This window comes from Salmo trutta, chromosome 31 (assembly GCF_901001165.1).
Source record: "Salmo trutta chromosome 31, fSalTru1.1, whole genome shotgun sequence".
Classification (NCBI taxonomy): domain Eukaryota; kingdom Metazoa; phylum Chordata; class Actinopteri; order Salmoniformes; family Salmonidae; genus Salmo; species Salmo trutta.
This window is the reverse complement of record NC_042987.1, coordinates 28572478-28591651: the sequence shown is the minus strand read 5'-3', so window position 1 is coordinate 28591651 and position 19174 is coordinate 28572478. Positions and strand designations below refer to the sequence as shown.

The window sequence follows — 19174 nt, the reverse complement described above, 5'->3', positions numbered from 1 at the left end:
TCCAAAATAGATCAGTTGGTGTTGCACTTGCAAGGCACAGCTGAGCATAAATTCAAATTTCTATCCAAAACAGGGGATCTCTGCTGTAACATTACATTTTCTAACGCTCCCATAGGCTCTCAGAAGGCGCCAGAACGTTGAATGATGACTTTGCTGTCTCTGGCTGAAAAACAGTAGCGCATTTGGTAAGTGGTCGATCTGAGAACAATGAGACTGGGGCGCGCGTGCACGAGACGACTCCATGTTTACATTTTCAGTCTTTGAACGAAAACAACGACTCCCGGTCGGAATATTATCGCTTTTTTACGAGAAAAATCGCATAAAAATTGATTTTAAACAGCGTTTGACATGCTTCGAAGTACGGTAATGGAATATTTAGAAATGTTTTGTCACGAAAAGCGCCGGGCGCGTCACCCTTCTTTACCCTTCGGATAGTGTCTTGAACGCACGAACAAAACGCCGCTATTTGGATATAACTATGGATTATTTTGAACCAAACCAACATTTGTTATTGAAGTAGAAGTCATGGGAGTGCATTCTGACGAAGAACAGCAAAGGTAATCCAATTTTTCTTATAGTAAATCTGAGTTTGGTGAGTACCAAACTTGGTGGGTGTCAAAATAGCTAGCCTGTGATGGCCGGGCTATCTACTCAGAATATTGCAAAATGTGCTTTCACCGAAAAGTTATTTTAAAATCGGACACCTCGATTGCACAAAGGAGTTCTGTATCTATAATTCTTAAAATAATTGTTATGTTTTTTGTGAACGTTTATCGTGAGTAATTTAGTAAATTCACCGGAAGTGTTCGGTGGGAATGCTAGTCACATGCTAGTCACATGCTAATGTAAAAAGCTGGTTTTTTATATAAATATGAACTTGATTGAACAAAACATGCATGTATTGTATAACATAATGTCCTAGGAGTGTCATCTGATGAAGATCATCAAAGGTTAGTGCTGCATTTAGCTGTGGTTTTGTTTTTTGTGACATTATATGCTATCTTGAAAAATGGGTGTCTGATTATTTCTGGCTGGGTACTCTGCTGACATAATCTAATGTTTTGCTTTCGTTGTAAAGCCTTTTTGAAATCGGACAGTGTGGTTAGATTAACGAGAGTCTTGTCTTTAAAATGGTGTAAAATAGTCATATGTTTGAGAAATTGAAGTAATAGCATTTCTAAGGTATTTGAATATCGCGCCACGGGATTCCACTGGAAATGTCACTCTGATCCTAAAACGATTCACTGTCAAGGCTTCGGCCCTTTGAGAACCAGTCAGTGTGCACAAAGGGGCGGGATGTGCACCCTCCTCACATAACAGCACGGCAGGAAGTCATGTAGTTTAGATGTACACTAATTTAACCTGTTGGGGCTAGGGGGCAGTATTTACACGGCCGGATAAAAAAACGTACCCGATTTAATCTGGTTACTAATCCTACCCAGTAACTAGAATATGCATATACTTATTATATATGGATATAAAACACCCTAAAGTTTCTAAAACTGTTTGAATGGTGTCTGTGAGTATAACAGAACTCATTTGGCAGGCAAAAACCTGAGAGATTCCTTTACAGGAAGTGGCCTGTTTGACCATTTATTTGCTTTCTTTGACATCTCTTCCAAAAACTCAGGATCTCTGCTGTTACGTGACACTTCCCACGTCTCCAATGGGCTCTCAGAGCCCGGGAAAAACCTGAATGACGTAATTCAAAGCCCTGGCTGAAACACACGAGAGCTTTTGCTAAGTGGTCTATCAGAGGACAAAGGCTTAGGCGCGTGACCTGCCCCGCCCCCGTCTTTCGGTTTTTCCCTCAGTTTACAGACACGCAGATTCCCGGTCGGAATATTATCGCTTTTCTACGAGATAAATTGCATAAAAATTGATTTTAAACAGCGGTTGACATGCTTCGAAGTACGGTAATGGAATATTTAGAATTTTTTTGTCACGTTATGCGCCATGCGCACGACCGTGATTTACCATTCTGATAGTGTCTAGAACGCACGAACAAAACGTCGCTGATGGAACATAACGATGGATTATTTGGGACCAAACCTACATTTGTTATTGAAGTAGAAGTCCTGGGAGTGCATTCTGACGAAGAACAGGAAAGGTAAGACCATTTTTCTTATAGGAAATATGATTTTGGTGAAGGCTAAACTGGGTGGGTGTCTAAATAGCTAGCCGTGATGGCTGGGCTATGTACTTAGAATATTGCAAAATGTGCTTCATCCGAAAAGCTATTTTAAAATCGGACATAGAGTGCATAGAGGAGTTCTGTATCTATAATTCTTAAAATAATTGTTATGCTTTTTGTGAACGTTTATCGTGAGTAATTTAGTAAATTGTTAGTAAATTCCCCGGAAGTTTGCGGGGGTATGCTTTTTCTGAACGTCACATGCTAATGTAAAAAGCTGTTTTTTGATATAAATATGAACTTGATTGAACAGACATGCATGTATTGTATAATGTCCTAGGTGTGTCATCTGATGAAGATCATCAAAGGTTAGTGCTGCATTTAGCTGTGATTTGGGTTTTTGTGACATTATATGCTAGCTTGAAAAATGGGTGTCTGATTATTTCTGGCTGGGTACTCTGCTGACATAATGTAATGTTTTGCTTTCGTTGTAAAGCCTTTTTGAAATCGGACAGTGTGGTTAGATTAACGAGAGTCTTGTCTTTAAATAGCTGTAAAATAGTCATATGTTTGAGAAATTGAAGTAATAGCATTTCAAACGTTTTGAAAATCGCGCCACAGGATTCAACTGGCTGTTACGTAGGTGGGACGATTTGGTGCCACCTAGCCCATAGAGGTTAGCGTCCCACCCCTGGTACACCCTATCAACAACAGGTGAAATATCAAGAGCGCCAAATTTGAAAACAATTAAATGTCATAATTCAAATTTCTCAAACATACAACTAACTTACACCCTTTGAAAGATAAACATCTCCTTAATCTAACCACGTTGTCCGATTTCAAAAAGGCTTTACGGCGAAAGCATAAAGTTAGATTATGTTAGGAGAGTACATTGGAAATAGCTGTGTGTAATGTTTTGTCAATGCAAAGACACGCATCACCAAAAGCAGAAAACCAGCTAAAATTATGCACTAACCTTTGACAATGTCCATCAGATGACACTCCTAGGACATTATGTTAGACAATACATGCATTTTTAGTTCTATCAAGTTCATATTTATATCCAAAAACAGCGTTTTACTATGGCGTTGATGTTGAGGAAATCTTTTCCCTCCAATACCGCCAGTCAAATCAGCACAACAAATTAAATAATTACTATTCGAAAACATTGGTAAAATATTATATTGTCATTCAAAGAATTATAGATTTACATCTCTTGAACGCAACCGGATTGCCAGATTTAAAAATAACCTTACTGGGAAATCACACTTTGCAATAATCTGAGCACTGCGCCCAGAAAAATACGCTTTGCGATACAGACTAACCGCCATGTTGGAGAGATCTAAAATCGAAAATACTATGTAAATAATCCATTACCTTTGATTCTCTTCATCAGATGTCACTTCCAGGAATCCCAGGTCCATAACAAATGTAGTTTTGTTCGAAAAAGCTCATAATTTATGTCCAAAAAGCTCCGTGTTGTTAGCACATGATCTAAGCCCGCCGGACTTCTCTTCATGAAAGAGGGGAGAAAAAATATTTACGTTCGTTCAAACATGTCAAACGTTGTATAGCATAAATCATTAGGGCCTTTTTCAACCAGAACATGAATAATATTCAAGGCAGACGATTGCATTCTCTTTTAAAACGTATTGGAACGAGAGTACCCAACATGAACTCGCGCGCCAGAGTCTTGTCGGCCACCACCGTTCCAAGGCTCTTGTTCGTTCAGTTCTCACAGTAGAAGACTCAAACAACTTTGTAAAGACTGGTGACATCTAGTGGAAGCCATAGGAAGTGCTCAACGATTAATAAGCCCCCGTGTGTTTCAATGGCATAGGCTTAAAGGTAATTCAACACATCAGGTATCCACTTCCTGTCAGAATTTGTCTCAGGGTTTTGACTGCCATATGAGTTCTGTTATACTTACAGACACCATTCAAACAGTTTTAGAAAATTCAGAGTGTTTTCTATCCAAACCTGAACAATAATATGCATATTCTAGCTTCTGAGTTGGTGTAGGAGGCAGTTAAAAATGGGCACATATTTTTTTCAAAATTCTCAATACTGCCCCCTATCCCCAACAGGTTTTTAAATGACAAGACATTGGGCCAAGGCCCACATCCCAGAAGAAAGGAGGTTCCTATATCCTGAATGCCGCTGAAAGTAGCTGTCCTCGCAATCAAGCGCAAATACACAGTGTCTGCCAAGGAGTTCTTGTACAGGGCTCTACACTAAATGTGTACAGTATGCAAATTATTAGTAGGCCTATTTTCCAGGGCTCAGGAGTGTTTGATTGGCCTGTTATGTGTTGAATGGTTGAGGTATCAGGGTTTTGGGAGTCAAATGACCATCCGGGAGGCCTCACACTGGTGAGTGTTAGGCCACATGATCAGATCAGCTAGTTCTCTTGTCTCTCCAGAGGCAGATGCACTCGACTTTAAAAAAACAAGCAGCAGGTAGGGCAACCGTTGACTGGAGGCAAAAGACACAACAAACACACACACACAGAGACGTGTTCACTGTGTCGGGAAAAGGCCTGCAGGGGCCGTGATACAGCTGCGTCTCCTCTCCATTGATGTGTCAGGAATCAGACAGATGGGTCTAAATTGCCTCCAGAGGATTCTCATGAGCGGAGAAATATGAGACTAGGGCCACACTATCCCAACCGAAAGATGAAACCATCAACACAATATCACAACCTAGCCTAAATGGCCAGACTATCACAAAAGTGACTCAGTAGTACACACTAACATAACTGAAACATGCGACAGCCACATAACTAAAATGGCCACACTATAATCTCCGATATGACACAACAGAGACAGTATCTGTAACAAAATGCAGACATAAACTACATTACCACAACCAATAGTCGCATTATCACAATCCTAAATTGACACTGCACAGCCACATTTTCACATAGCCTAACCTTACAGAGAATTCTAATGAGCCTCAATGTTATCACCACAGCAATCTCAGAATTAGCCCAGCCAACTCAAACAGCCCAGACATAAAAATAGCTAGCCTGGCTGAGACTACAGCCACACTTTAACAACGCCTATATCAGTGACACAATACAACCTAGCCAGTAAATGCCACTATCATACAATGTAAACAGTAAATTAACTCAAGTATAGTACAACCACCAGAGAAAATTCACGAGCATCAGCAGCAACTGCAAGGCTTTATTACAGCTAGCTTAGAACATAGAAATGTGAGTTATAGATTGTCATTCTCATTGAAAGCAAGTCTAAGAAGCAGTAGATCGGTTATGTACGCTATTCTATGCTTCCCGTTTTAATGTTTCGTTTTTGCGTCTTACTTTCGGTTTTGTACACCAGCTTCAAACAGCTGAAAATACAACATTTTTGGTCATGGAAAATATATTTCACATCGGTTTAAATGGTACAATGATTCTCTACACTACAGTTAGAGATGTCTATGGTCAACCTTCAAGGCTCCCACTGTCTACAGTAAATGCCCACTCCCAAGTCTTTGTACTCTACTTGCTCTCCCTCCTTCCCCTCCTCTACCTCTCATCCTCCTCCCTCCTGAGTGTCAGCTTTATAACCAGTCTCAGTAAAACTCCACTGCTCCACTTTAAATCCCCCCTCACACCCCTCTTTTTCCCTCCCTCTTTCCTTTTCCCTCTTCTCCCTCTCTCCCCCTGTTTTTCTGCTCCCTCCAGGATCATATCAGTGGAGCTGTCCTAGTGAACGCTGTCTGACTGACCCAGTCTCTCTCTATTGCTCCTCAGACTGCATGCTAACATGCCTCAGACACTGTAGCGTACTCATGTACAAGAGCGCACTATTGTTTGAGTACAGAAACTAAGGTTGTTGGTTAGCAGTGTTTGCTGGACCCCAGGAAGAGCAGCTATGCAGTCATAGTTATCTCCAGGAACCATGGATATTTAATGTCACTGCCAACAATTCTTTGACTCCAAATGTTTGAGACAAACATAGCCAGCCGCACACTCAACAATTAAGGCCCAAATAATGAAGCCTTAAAATGTCCTAATGAAAATGTGTGACGTCTCGCTGACCACCACATCATGCCCTGAGGCTGAGGAAGGAACGGCCTAGATTATAGGAGAGAGGACATGTGGTACAGGTCCTGCAGAACATTGCACATCACTAGCTGTTTGATGTGTAATTCAAGGACCCCAGACTAACCTTTGTAACAGTCACAATAAGTTGCTTTGTGTCCTCTGAGATCAGAAGTAGATTAAATTGACCACCATGTAAATGGTAGATTTACCTCTGCTATTTCATAAAGCCCAAGCATACACTGTTAACCCTATCCCTTATTGATTGGCAAGTGATTGTGTTGCAATAAAATGTTTTATAATGACTAAAACCACCACATGCAAGTCTATTAATGGGAGTGGGCATGCTACTATGCATTCCCAGCAGGCATCCAGAGACTTCCTTTCACGATTCACCTACCCTTTCTTTTCAGATCAGTGCAGATGAAGAGGAGAGTGAGAGGGAAAGGAAGCCCCTTCTAGACTATTACGATGCACCCCATGTTGCGCCCGACAAGAAGAACGAGGGGGATAGAAGACCTGACTGTCTGGTCGTGCCTTTTGGAAAACAGCAGAAACTCACTCTCTCACAGCTGTAGCAGATCTAACTGTTCAACAAGACGCCAAGCAATAAAACAGAATGTTGGACATAAAACATCAGCATCCCAAAATACCTGCCTCTCTCTTCCAAGGAGGAACACTAACCATGAATAAAGTGGTAAAGTAAGCCAACAATGGTTATTTTTTTATTTATTTCACCTTTATTTAACCAGGTAGGCCAGTTGAGAACAAGTTCTCATTTACAACTGCGACCTGGCCAAGATAAAGCAAAGCAGTGCGACAAAAACAACACAGTTACACATAAACAAACGTACAGAACAATAGAAAAATCTACGTACAATGTGTGCAAATGTAGAAGAGTAGGTAGGTAAGGCAATTTATTTATTTTTACCTTTATTTAATTAGGCAAGTCAGTTAAGAACAAATTCTTATTTTCAATCACGGCCTAGGAACAGTGAGTTAACTGCCTCGTTCAAGGGCAGAACGACAAATTTTTACCTTGTCAGCTCGGGGATTCGCTCTAACCACTAGGCTACCCTGCCACCCCAATGAATAGGACATAGAGGCGAAATAATTACAATTTAGCATTAACACTGGAGTGATAGATGTGCAGATGATGATGTGCAAGTAGAGATACTGGGGTGCAAAAGAGCAAGAGGATAAGTAAGAATATGGGGATGAGGTAGTTGGGTGTGCTATTTACAGATTGGCTGTGTACAAGTACAGTGATCGGTCAGCTGCTCTGACAGCTGATGCTTAAAGTTAGAGAGGGAGATATAAGGCTACAGTGATTTTTGCAATTCGCTCCAGTCATTGGCAGCAGAGAACTGGAAGGAAAGACAGCCAAAGGAAGTGTAGGCTTTGGGGATGATCAGTGAAATATACCTGCTGGAGTGCGTGCTACGGGTGGGTGTTGCTATGGTGACCACTGAGCTGAGATAAGGTGGGGCTTTACCTAGCAAAGACTTATAGATGACCTGGAGACAGTGGGTTTGGCGACGAATATGTAGCGAGGGCCAGCCAACGAGAGCATACAGGTCGCAGTGGCAGGTAGTATATGGGGCTTTGGTGACAAAACGGATGGCACTGTGATAGACTGCATCCAATTTGCTGAGTAGAGTGTTGGAGGCTGTTTTGTAAATAACATCGCCTTGGACGTGTGTTTTGAGTCATTGTCATGCTGGAATACTCATCCACGACCCATTTTCAATGCCCTGGCTGAGGTTCTCACCCAAGATTTGACGGTACATGGCCCCGTCCATCGTCCCTTTGACGCGGTGAAGTTGTCCTGTCCCCTTAGCAGAAAAACACCCCCAAAGCATAATGTTTCCACCTCCATGTTTGACGGTGGAGATGGTGTTCTTGAGGTCATAGGCAGCATTCCTCCTCCTCCAAACACGGCGAGTTGAGTTGATGTCAAAGAGCTCCATTTTGGTCTCATCTGACCACAACACTTTCACCAGTTGTCCTCTGAGTCATTCAGATGTTCATTGGTAAACTTCAGACGGGCATGTATATGTATTCTTGAGCAGGGGGACCTTGCGGGCGCTGCAGGATTTCAGTCCTTCACGGCGTAGTGTGTTACCAGTTGTTTTCTTGGTGACTATGGTCCCAGCTGCCTTGAGATCATTGACAAGATCCTCCCGTGTAGTTCTGGGCTCATTCCTCACCGTTCTCATGATCATTGCAACTCCACGAGGTGAGATCTTGCATGGAGCCCCAGGCCGAGGGATACTGACAGTTCTTTTGCGTTTCTTCCATTTGCGAATAATCGCACCAAATGTTGTCACCTTCTCACCAAGCTGCTTGGCGATGGTCTTGTAGCCCATTCCAGCCTTGTGTAGGTCAACAATCTTGTCCCTGACATCCTTGGAGAGCTCTTTGGTCTTGGCCATGGTGGAGAGTTTGGAATCTGATTGATTGATTGCTTCTGTGGACAGGTGTCTTTTTTACAGGTAACAAGCTGCGGTTAGGAGCACTCCCTTTAAGAGTGTGCTCCTAATCTCAGCTCGTTACCTGTATAAAAGACACCTGGGAGCCAGAAATCTTTCTGATTGAGAGGGGGTCAAATACTTACTTCCCTCATTAAAATGCAAATCAATTTATAACATTTCTGACATGAGTTTTTCTGGATATTTTTGTTGTTATTCTGTCTCTCACTGTTCAAATAAGCCTACCATTAAAATTATAGACGGATCCTTTCTCTGTCAGTGGGCAAACATACAAAATCAGCAGGGGATCAAATACTTTTTCCCCCCACTGTATACATAATGGTGTCGTCTGCGTAGAGGTGGATCAGAGAATCACCCGCAGCAAGAGCGACATCATTGATATATACAGAGAAAAGAGTCGGCCCGAGAATTGAACCCTGTGGCATCCCCCATAGAGACTGCCAGAGGTCAGGACAACAGGCCCTCCGATTTGACACACTGAAGTAGTTGGTGAACCAGGCGAGGCAGTTATTTGAGAAGCCAAGGCTATTGAGTCTGCAGATAAGAATGCGGTGATTGACAGAGTCGAAAGCCTTGGCCAGGTCGATGAAGACGGCTGCACAGTACTGTCTTTTATCGATGGTGGTTATGATATCATTTAGGACCTTAGTGGAGAAGGTACGGTGGGATAAGAAACGGTCGGTGATCTGTTTGTTAACTTGACTTTCGAAGATTTTAGAAGGACAGGACAGGATGGATATAGGTCTATAACAGTTTGGGTCTAGAGTGTCTCCCCCTTTGAAGAGGGGGATGACCGCGGCAGCTTTCCAATCTTTGGGGATCTCAGACGATACGAAAGAGGTTGAACAGGCTAGTAATAGTGGTTGCAACAATTTTGGCGGATCATTTTAGAAAGAGAGGGTCCAGATTGTCTAGCCCAGCTGATTTGTAGGGATCCAGATCCAGATCTAGCCTCAGTGCAGTGGGCAGCTGGGAGGAGGTGCTCTTATTCTCCATGGACTTTACAGTGTCCCAAAACTTTTGGAATTAGTGCTACAGGATGCAAATTTCTGTTTGAAAAAGCTAGCCTTAACTTTCCTAACTGACTCAGTATATTGGTTCCTAACACCCCTGAAAAGTTGCATATATCGCGGGGGCTATTCGATGCTAATGCAGAACACCACAGGATGTTTTTGTGCTGGTCAAGAGCAGTCAAGTCTGGGGTGAACCAAGGGCTATATCTGTTCCTGGTTCAAAATTTTTTGAATGGGGCATGCTTATTTAAGATGGAGAGGAAAGCACTTTTAAAGAGCAATCAATATCCTTCCAGGATACCCGGGCCAGGTCAATTAGAAAACGCCTGCTCGCTGAAGTGTTTTGGGGAGCGTTTGACAGTGATAATGGGTGGTCGTTTGACCTCGGACCCATTACGCACGCAGGCAATGAGGCAGTGATCGCTCAGATCCTGGTTGAAGACAGCAGAGGTGTATTTAGAGGGCAAGTTGGTCAGGATGATATCTAAGAGGGTGCCCATGGTTACGGATTTAGGTTTGTACCTGGTAGGTTCCTTGATCATTTGTGTGAGATTGAGGGCATCTAGCTTAGATTGTAGGACGGCCGGAGTGTTAAGCATGTCCTAGTTTAGGTCACCTGACAGTATGAACTCTGAAGATAGATAAATGGCAATCAATTCACATATGGTGTCCAAGGCACAGCTGGGGGCTGAAGGGGGTCTATAACAAGCGGCAACGGTGAGAGACTTGTTTCTGGAAAGGTGGATTTTTAAAAGTAGAAGCTCAAATTGTTTGGGCACAGACCTGGATAGTATGACGGAACTCTGCAGGCTCTCTCTGTGGTAGATTGCAACTCCGCCCACTTTGGCAGTTCTATCTTGGCGGAAAATGTTATAGTTAGGGATGGAAATTTCAGGATTTTTGGTGTCCTTCCTAAGCCAGGATTCAGACACGGCTAGGACATCCGGGTTGGCGGAGTGTGCTAAAGCAGTGAATAAAACAAACTTAGGGAGGAGGCTTCTAATGTTAACATGCATGAAACCAAGGTTTTTACGGTTACAGAAGTCAACAAATGAGAGCGCCTGGGGAATGGGAGTGATGCTGGGGGGCTGCAGGGCCTGGATTAACCTCTACACCACCAGAGGAACAGAGGAGGAGGAGGATAAGGTTTCTCAACCCTCTGTTCCGTTGACCAGCTCCAGTCCATGTGATATTGCTAACTGCTCTGCTCTGTCAGATAGTGAGCTGACACTATTTCATCAGTTCTCAACTAATAGCTTTAATCTCAGCTATAAGGCGTGGAGAACCACAGCTTGCCAGTCCCTGGCACAGAAAAGGTTGATAAACATAGGTGTAAGATCCACACAGCCCCTCGTTGGAATGCTGGTCTTTTACGTCGGCTAATACTCTACTTTAGTAGTCTGATGATTCTCAGTGTATGATGTAAAGATGCTCATGTGATTCGCAGATTGTTCCAGGTCAGGCATTTGCAGCAGCTTAGAGCTTCACTTCTAAAGATAAGTATTTAACCCCTTTGTTATGGTAAGCCTAAATAAATTCAGGAGTAAAAAATTGCTTAACAAGTCACAATAAGTTGCATGGAGTCACTGTGTGTAATAACTGTGTAATAAGTGTTTATCATGATTTTTGAATGACTACCTCATCTCTGTACCCCACACACACAATTCTCTGTAAGGTTCCTTAGTCAAGCAGTGAATTTCAAAACACATATTCAACCAAAAAGACCAAGGAGGTTTTCCAATGCCGTGCAAAAGGCACCTATTGGTAGATGGGTAAAACTAAAAGCAGACATTGAATATCCCTTTGAGCGTGGTGAAGTTATTAATTACACTTTGGATAGTGTATCAATACACACAGTCACTACAGGAAGCCTGTACAGAACACAATATTCCAAAACATGCATCCTGTTTGCAACAAGACACTAAAGTAATACTGCAAAACATGTGGCAAAGCAATTCACTTTTTTTCCTAAATACAAATTGTTATACTTGGGGCAAATTCAATACAACACATTACTGAGTACCACTCTCCATATTTGAAAGCATAGTGGTGGCTGCATCATGTTATGGATATACTTGTAATCCCTAAGGACTGGGGAGTTTTTTTAGGATAAAAAAAGCAGGTCGAAGGCACTGCATCGCAACAGCCTGGGGTTCGACCGTGACCGGAAGTACCATAGGGCGGCGCACAATTGGTCCAGACCCGGGGGGGCTTTACTTGGCTCAACGCGCTCTAGTGACTCCTTGTGGAGGGCCGGTCGTCAGTTGAATGGTGTTTCCTCCAACACATTGGTGCGGCTGGCTTCCGGCTTAAGCAGGCGGGTGTTAAGAAGCGCAGCTTGGCGGGTCATGTTTCGGAGGACGCATGACTCCTCCTTTGCCTCTTCCGAGCCAGTTGGGGAGTTGCAGCGATGAGACAAGATCGCAATTGGATCGCAATTGGATATCACAAAATTGGAATGAAGCTAAGCACAGGCAAAATCCTAGAGGAAAACCTGGTTCAGTCTGCTTTCCACCAGACACTGGGAGACTAATTCACCTTAAAATAACCTAAAACACAAGGCCAAATATACACTGGAGTTGCTTACCAAGAAGACAGTGAATGTTCCTGACTGGCTGAATTACAGTTTTGAATTAAATCTACTTGAAAATCTATGGCAAGACCTGAAAATGGTTGTCCTGCAATGATCAACAACCAATTTGACAGAGCTTGAAAAACTTTGAAAAGAATAATGGGCAAATGTTGCACAATCCAGGTGTGGAAAGCTCTTAGAAACTTACCCAGAAAGACTCAATGCTGTAATCGCTGCCAAAGGTGCTTCTACAAAGTATTGACTCAGGGGTGTGAACACTTATGTAAATTAGATATCTGTATTTCATTTTCAATAAATTTGCTAACATTTCTAAAAACCTGTTTTCACTGTCATTAGGGGGTATTTTGTGTAGATGGATGAGAAAAAAATCTATTTAATCCTTTATAATTCAGGCGGTAACAACAAAATGTGGAATAAGTCAAGGGGTATGAACACTTTCTGAAGGCACTGTATGTCTTGTATGTTTTTAGGAACATGCCGAGTGATATTTTCAAATGACTTACGGGTTTTCCTTGTGCAAGAAAATTTGTAGGCTAGCTTGTCATCTTCATGTTTTGTTTTCTTAATGTAAACCCAACAGATTTTAAGGGGGTACTTTTGGTTAATGTTTATGGCATAGAGAGGCAGCAGCACTATGTGTAACCGATGTGAAATGGCTAGCTAGTTAGCGGTGGTGCACGCTAATAGCGTTTCAATCGGTGACATCACTCGCTCTGAGACCTTGAAGTAGTTGTTCCCCTTGCTCTGCAAAGGCCGCAGCTTTTGTGGAGCGATGGGTAACGATGCTTCGTGGGTGTCAGTTGTTGATGTGTGCAGAGGGTCCCTGGTTCGAGCCCAGATAGGGGTGAGGAGAGGGACGGAAGCTATACTGTTACATATGGACATTCAGTACAAGCAGCAGTCATAACACTTTCAAGAGTGAAGCTAATGACTCCCTGGTAAAGGTAATACAATTTAGAGTTAGCATTTACTGCATTTCTGTGTTCCTCTTGACATTATCCCTTGCTGCTTGCCATAGCAGAGTGTAGGCTAGCCTAAATGATATCCCTTTGCAAGAGGCAACAAACATGTAGTGTATAATAGCACAGCCTACTACTCCAGATAACTGGGAATAGTGAGATGAATATAATGTATCACACTGACCTGGCATTGACTGTGAGACCCATATGTTAGACATCTCACCAATTCTTCAAGGTTCAGCATTCCTTACAACTAAAAAGTTTTAGTGATGAACACTAGAATCAACAGCTGCTGTTGTCTTGGCTGTGCCAGCCCAGGTGTGTGTGGCCAGGCCAGATAAGGGATGAGTTTATTGGTGAGCAACTGGGCAGGTTTAGTGTTTAATATTAATGTGATCTAGAGGGGAATACAAATTGGCCAATTACACAGCAGGGACAGAATGTGTCGACGGTGTCATAGTGTGTTGTTTCGAGGCGGGAAACTATGACGCACACAGTCAGGTTTTTTGCCTAAAATGTTTGGCTATTGCTGTTATGCAATATGCATCACAACAGTGTCAAGCTTTAATGGGATACTGTGAGATTCTGGCAAGTAAGCCGTTTTTCTACAGTCAGAAGAACTCGTGGATACCATTTTAATGTCTCTGCGTGCAGTGTGACGGAAGTTAATTTTGCGAGCCAAAGCTAACTAGCAGTAGCGCAATGACTGGAAGTCTACAAGTACAGTAGCATTACACTAGCATACCTGTAGAGATAATTGACAGAATCTCGCAGTATCCCTTTAAAATGATTAGGCCTGGGCCAAATGCATATTTTTTTAAATGGTAGCTTACCTTTTAATGCACACATTTGATGTGTAATAAAAGTGACTTGGGGCTTGACATTACATTTATGACCGCATGCTTCACACTGTTGGTCTCTGTCATAAACCTGTTATATACATATCATGCTTCACATACTGTCAATAGGAAACGTATTATGTCAAGCTAAGTCATGTTTATGACTTATGCAGGCAGTATGACGGAACATTCAAATAAAGTGTTTCTGCTAAATTCATCCAAGCCTAATGCTTTTCCCTCGTATTTCCCTGAGAATCTGTTCACACTGATACAAAATACCCAAATGCGTTTTCCACGGCAGCCTACCAACGAACGAACACACACACACACACACACACACTCTCTAATCCCAATATTTAGCTTTTGACACTAAACCTGTTGTGTGCAGCTGTGTACCAGGCACTGTAGATCAAATGATTCAGCCAGAGTTAGTTCAACTGTTGTACCCCATCAGCCCCAAAATATAAGCTTGTTTCAATCCAATGTTTGTAAACAAAGTAAATGTAAACAAAGTAAATGTAAACACTATATAGGAGCCTCAAAACATGGTTAAAACTAGAATGTTGATATCATGGACGGTCAGTACTTGCATCCATAGCTCTGTCTATGAATTTGAGAGTTGTTACAATTCTCCAGCCCCATCCCTCAGCTTTTTACCCGAAACAGGGGCGGGGGCTGCACTTAGTTAATGTTTCAACTGCTGATTGCCGCTTTAAACTATTGGCACTCGATGCTAACAGACCTAACGCTAACATATAATCAATGCAATACACTTGCACTTAATTTCCACTAATTTGACACTTATTTAATAAAGACAGTGTGTCTCAGCCTAAAAATGTCAGTCAAAACAGACAAACACCACAATATCTCAGAAGAGCCATAACATTGTCCTGTATGCCATGTTCTCAGTGGACTGGCGAGTCCAAGTTTCCCTATTTGTTAGCGGGCAATTACTCGAATTATGTCACATCTCATAACCCCATACAAGCATACAATAACGATGCTGACTACGCAAACCCCCAGCGCTCTGGCCACCCAAAACATCACAACGACAGAATGTTAAAACCGCAAAAAAAGAGCAACATTGAGGCTTAGTTGCATCGTTTCGTTGTGACCTGCTGCTTCAGGCTGATGTAATGACGCAACGTTGTAGGACTCGTGTAGCTACTAAATTACAGCCACCAACAACCTGTATGGAGCAATGTGAGCCCCAAAAACAACAGTGGAGTACGCACGAACGTTGCCTGGTGCTTGCATGCCGGTTGAAACACGACGTCGCACATGTTCACGAATTTATTCTGAAATTGACTTTATTCAGACTTTACTTTATTCCATATTTTGTGTTTAATAACTAGCTAGCTAGTTGACATCATTCAAACAATCCATTCAGCCTACGGTGATGGAGAATTGAGGGAAACGGACGAAAGAAGTCAAGAATGCATGGCAACGCCAGTCTGTGCAGAATATATCGGCTACTAGACAAGCATATGGTAAACCATAGGTCAATTCCTTACCTTGATACCCAGCGAAGGAAAACAAAGGATGCTGCAGTATCTTTCCGTTATACGGAACGTGTGAGGATGGCCTCCAAACTGTATGGGCAACACCAAACAGCTAATTCAACGCAATCTGCAGCGCACTGTACAGTCCGTATCCAGACAATGACGGCGCCGGGGAAAGGGGTGACAAGGGACATATTCCAAATGTTCTTGCATATTAATCTTCGTATAATGATTTAAGTCCATATTGCTTGATTATTATAACATAACTATTGATGAATTGTTAACGATAAATAATTGGTGCTAGAGATATGATGCTATTTTTAATTCTCAGTCGATTTGTGCACCCCTACCATTGTAGATGTTGCGCCCCATTTTCTCTTAAAGGAGACGCGTCCTTTTTATGAAGACGGGTCATGCTGGCTGGTATACACGTTCATCAAAGCAATAACGGAGCAAATGTTCCAGTTTTGATATATTTCTGTGACATCATTTAATGCTAGCCATTTCGCTAACCATAACCCGGTGATCTTCAGGCATTGGCATATACATTAGTTTATACATTCATATTAATTTTGTCCATATCATGCTCACTTTAATCAGCCTAATTGAATTAATTAGGGAGCATGATCCAATCTGTGCCTTGAATTGAAAGATGCGCCTTATGACTTTTTAACAAAAGCACATATGATCATGTGCCTCGAAGTTCTTTTTTTTCTTCATGCAAGAATGAAAGTGGTCACTTATAAGTAGGCTACAAAGTCAGGGAATACCTCAAAACACACACAGACACACACACAGACAGACACACTCACACACACACACACACACACACACACACACACGCTCACACACACAGCTGTGCTGTTCCCAGTCTCTACCACATCCATACTCACCATCAACCCATGCTTGCTTACACAGTCAGAAATAAACCAACACTATCCTTGAAAAGTAAAATCCTCAAATTATGTCACTGTGAATACAAGCAGACACTTGAGAACTCTTAAGATTCTGGTTTCCTCGTATTTTAGACAGGACAGTCACAGATTGGTACAAATGACCCTCTTTTGTCTCAGGGCCCTCAGTAAACATCCCATCTGCCTTTTCACCAGCTTCATTAATGTTAATTGCTGCAGGAATTATGGAGATGCAACAGGATTACAGCATCTTCATTCCCCCTCTCACCAAAGGGATCTTCAGAAACACATGGCGCTAAACTCTGTTCCACTGTCACACAAATAACCATTTAGGACGCCCTCCCTTGTGTGTCCCATGCCAGGCCTGCTGGAACCCTACCAGTGCCAGGCTTGTCCTACAATGGCATCAGCTCCCTCTGAGCTGACGGGGATGGATATTGGCACCATTGGCACAGACACTCCAGGGGTTTCCATGACTGCATGAGAGACGGCAGTACTGTTGGGAGACTGTCAGAATGAAGAACAATGAAAAATGAAATGCATAAAACAATGCTTGTACTGAAATCCATAAAGCATCTTACTAGATATTCAGACTCACTGAGTCGTTCCTTTCTCGAGGATATCCTTAGATGCTTCTCAGACAAAAGACATCTCAGGACAGACATTGAGGCATTTGGTATTGAATATCTAATATAATGGGGAAGGGTTTCAGATACCATTCGCTCATTATGCATCTCATTTCACAACCTATCCCTATCCTGTATCTTATAACGCACTACTTTTGACCAGAGCCACATTAAAGCTCTGCAATGCATTATGGGAAACAGGGTGTTATTGGAGATTTTATGTCTATCTGGAGAAATGGGAACAACAGAACAACAGGAAGTAGGACAACCACATCTGATGATTTAGTGGTGCATGGAAAAGAAGTCAGGAAATTTAAGGTGGCAGCACAACACCACTGATTCTCCCATGGAACACAGCAAGAGAGCAGGGCATTGACCCGAGTGGTGCAGCGGTCTAAGGCACTGCATCTCAGTGATAGAGGAGTCACTACAGACCCTGGTTCGATCCCGGGCTGTATCACAACCGGCTGTGATCGGGAGTCCGATAGGGTGGCACACAACTGGTCCAGCGTCATCCGGGTTATTAGGGGAGGGTTTGGCCGGGCTAGGCCGTCATTGTAAAATAAGAATTTGTTCTTAACTGACTTGCCTAGCTAAATAAAGGTTAAATAAAAAAATGGACAATAACTGCTTCTCTCAGACATACAGTAATGTCAAGGGTCCCTACTCAAATAAATCATAAATAAATAATGAAGAGATCATAAATCGGCTGTCAAAGGGCCTTCAGTCAAGCATCGACAGTGTGTCTGGTATCATCACATCCATTAGATAAAACAACACCTCAGAGACCAGACAGTGAGATCACCCCCTGCTATGCTAACACTACTATATCACCTCCCTCACATGTGGCTGCTGGCATTACCAGGTCTGACCTAGGCACATGGTGTTATTATAATCATTGTGACCAGCTGCTGTGTGGGATGCAGAGGGGGCGGAGGGTATGTGTTGAGGGGGTGGAACCCTCTGAGGAAAAGATTGTGTGGAATTTAATCAGAAGCGAGCCCCTGTGCACCCACCTCCTCGGCCTCATTGTCCTCTTTTCAGGAGGAGGGTCTTCAAATCAATCCTGATGGCACGCTGCCATGCCTGGCCCACGATTGTGCAGTGATTAGAGAGAAAGAGATAGATAGTGAAACGGAGGGATGGAGAGTGAGATGGAGAGAAAGGGAAGGATGAAAGATTAAGAGGGAGAGTTGGAAAAAGGGTGGGGTGTAGAGACAGAGGCATATATGGAAGAAAGAGAGAGAAAGGCATGGAGAGAGAGATGGCTGCTGTTACAGCCAAACATATTTGATTTAATGTTTGTTATCTCTAATTGGCCAAGTGAGGCATCTCATTGTCTGTCTACAGCCTTTATTAGATAGCAGGTTATTTCGAAAAGGCCTGTGCTTTCATCTCTTTTAGACAAATCACAGAGTGTCTTCTGTGAAAATGTTGCATAAACTGAGAGGAATTAGATATAGTGAAATGTACCTCACCAAGAGAAATGCCTAATTGAAGCTATAAACTGCAGTTTTGCCAGGAATTGGTGTCATCTTGATATTGTGGTCTTGGACTCTGATCGTGTGACCTCGTCGTGCTTGTGGTGTCATGATCACATAGTATGGCTCTCACATGGGCTTAGAAATCATGTTCCTCCCAGAGCCTAAAGAGAGATCACAGTTGATAAAATTCCTGTTATTCAAACAATAGACATACTGTAGCAGCTCTCTAGATCCCTTATCTTGTAACGTTGTAACACGACCCACTGTTATTGGATATTGTGAAAGCAGACAGGAAGTCCCATAGTGTCAACACAATATCTCCTTTCATTTAGATTTCCCCTCGTAGCCTTTCAATGTAGAGCCCTGCCTCTATTCATTTTGGTAGGGGAGATAGAAAGGAATGGGGAACGTGTCGAAATTCATTAAGTACACGCGCTGGGCTGAAAGGGAGGGCTCTTTCCCACTGAGCTCGCCTGCTTCTGAGGGCTCCGTTTCGGGCAAATCCTATATGCTGTTACTTAGCCATGACAAAACCAGGCCGGAACACCTGACTTCTTGTAATGACAG

At 42.6% G+C, this 19174-nt stretch overlaps 1 protein-coding gene across 1 annotated transcript in view; it reads right to left on the bottom strand.

Moving 5' to 3' along the window:
- The window catches only part of LOC115169871 (protein FAM110B-like), a 44003-nt gene extending 28255 nt beyond the window's left edge, over positions 1-15748 (bottom strand). Inside the window, exon 1 of the mRNA XM_029725934.1 lies at positions 15596-15748. The gene's annotated coding sequence lies outside the window, so the exon portion shown is untranslated. The remainder of the gene's footprint in view (positions 1-15595) is intronic.
- Positions 15749-19174: the final 3426 nt, after the last annotated feature.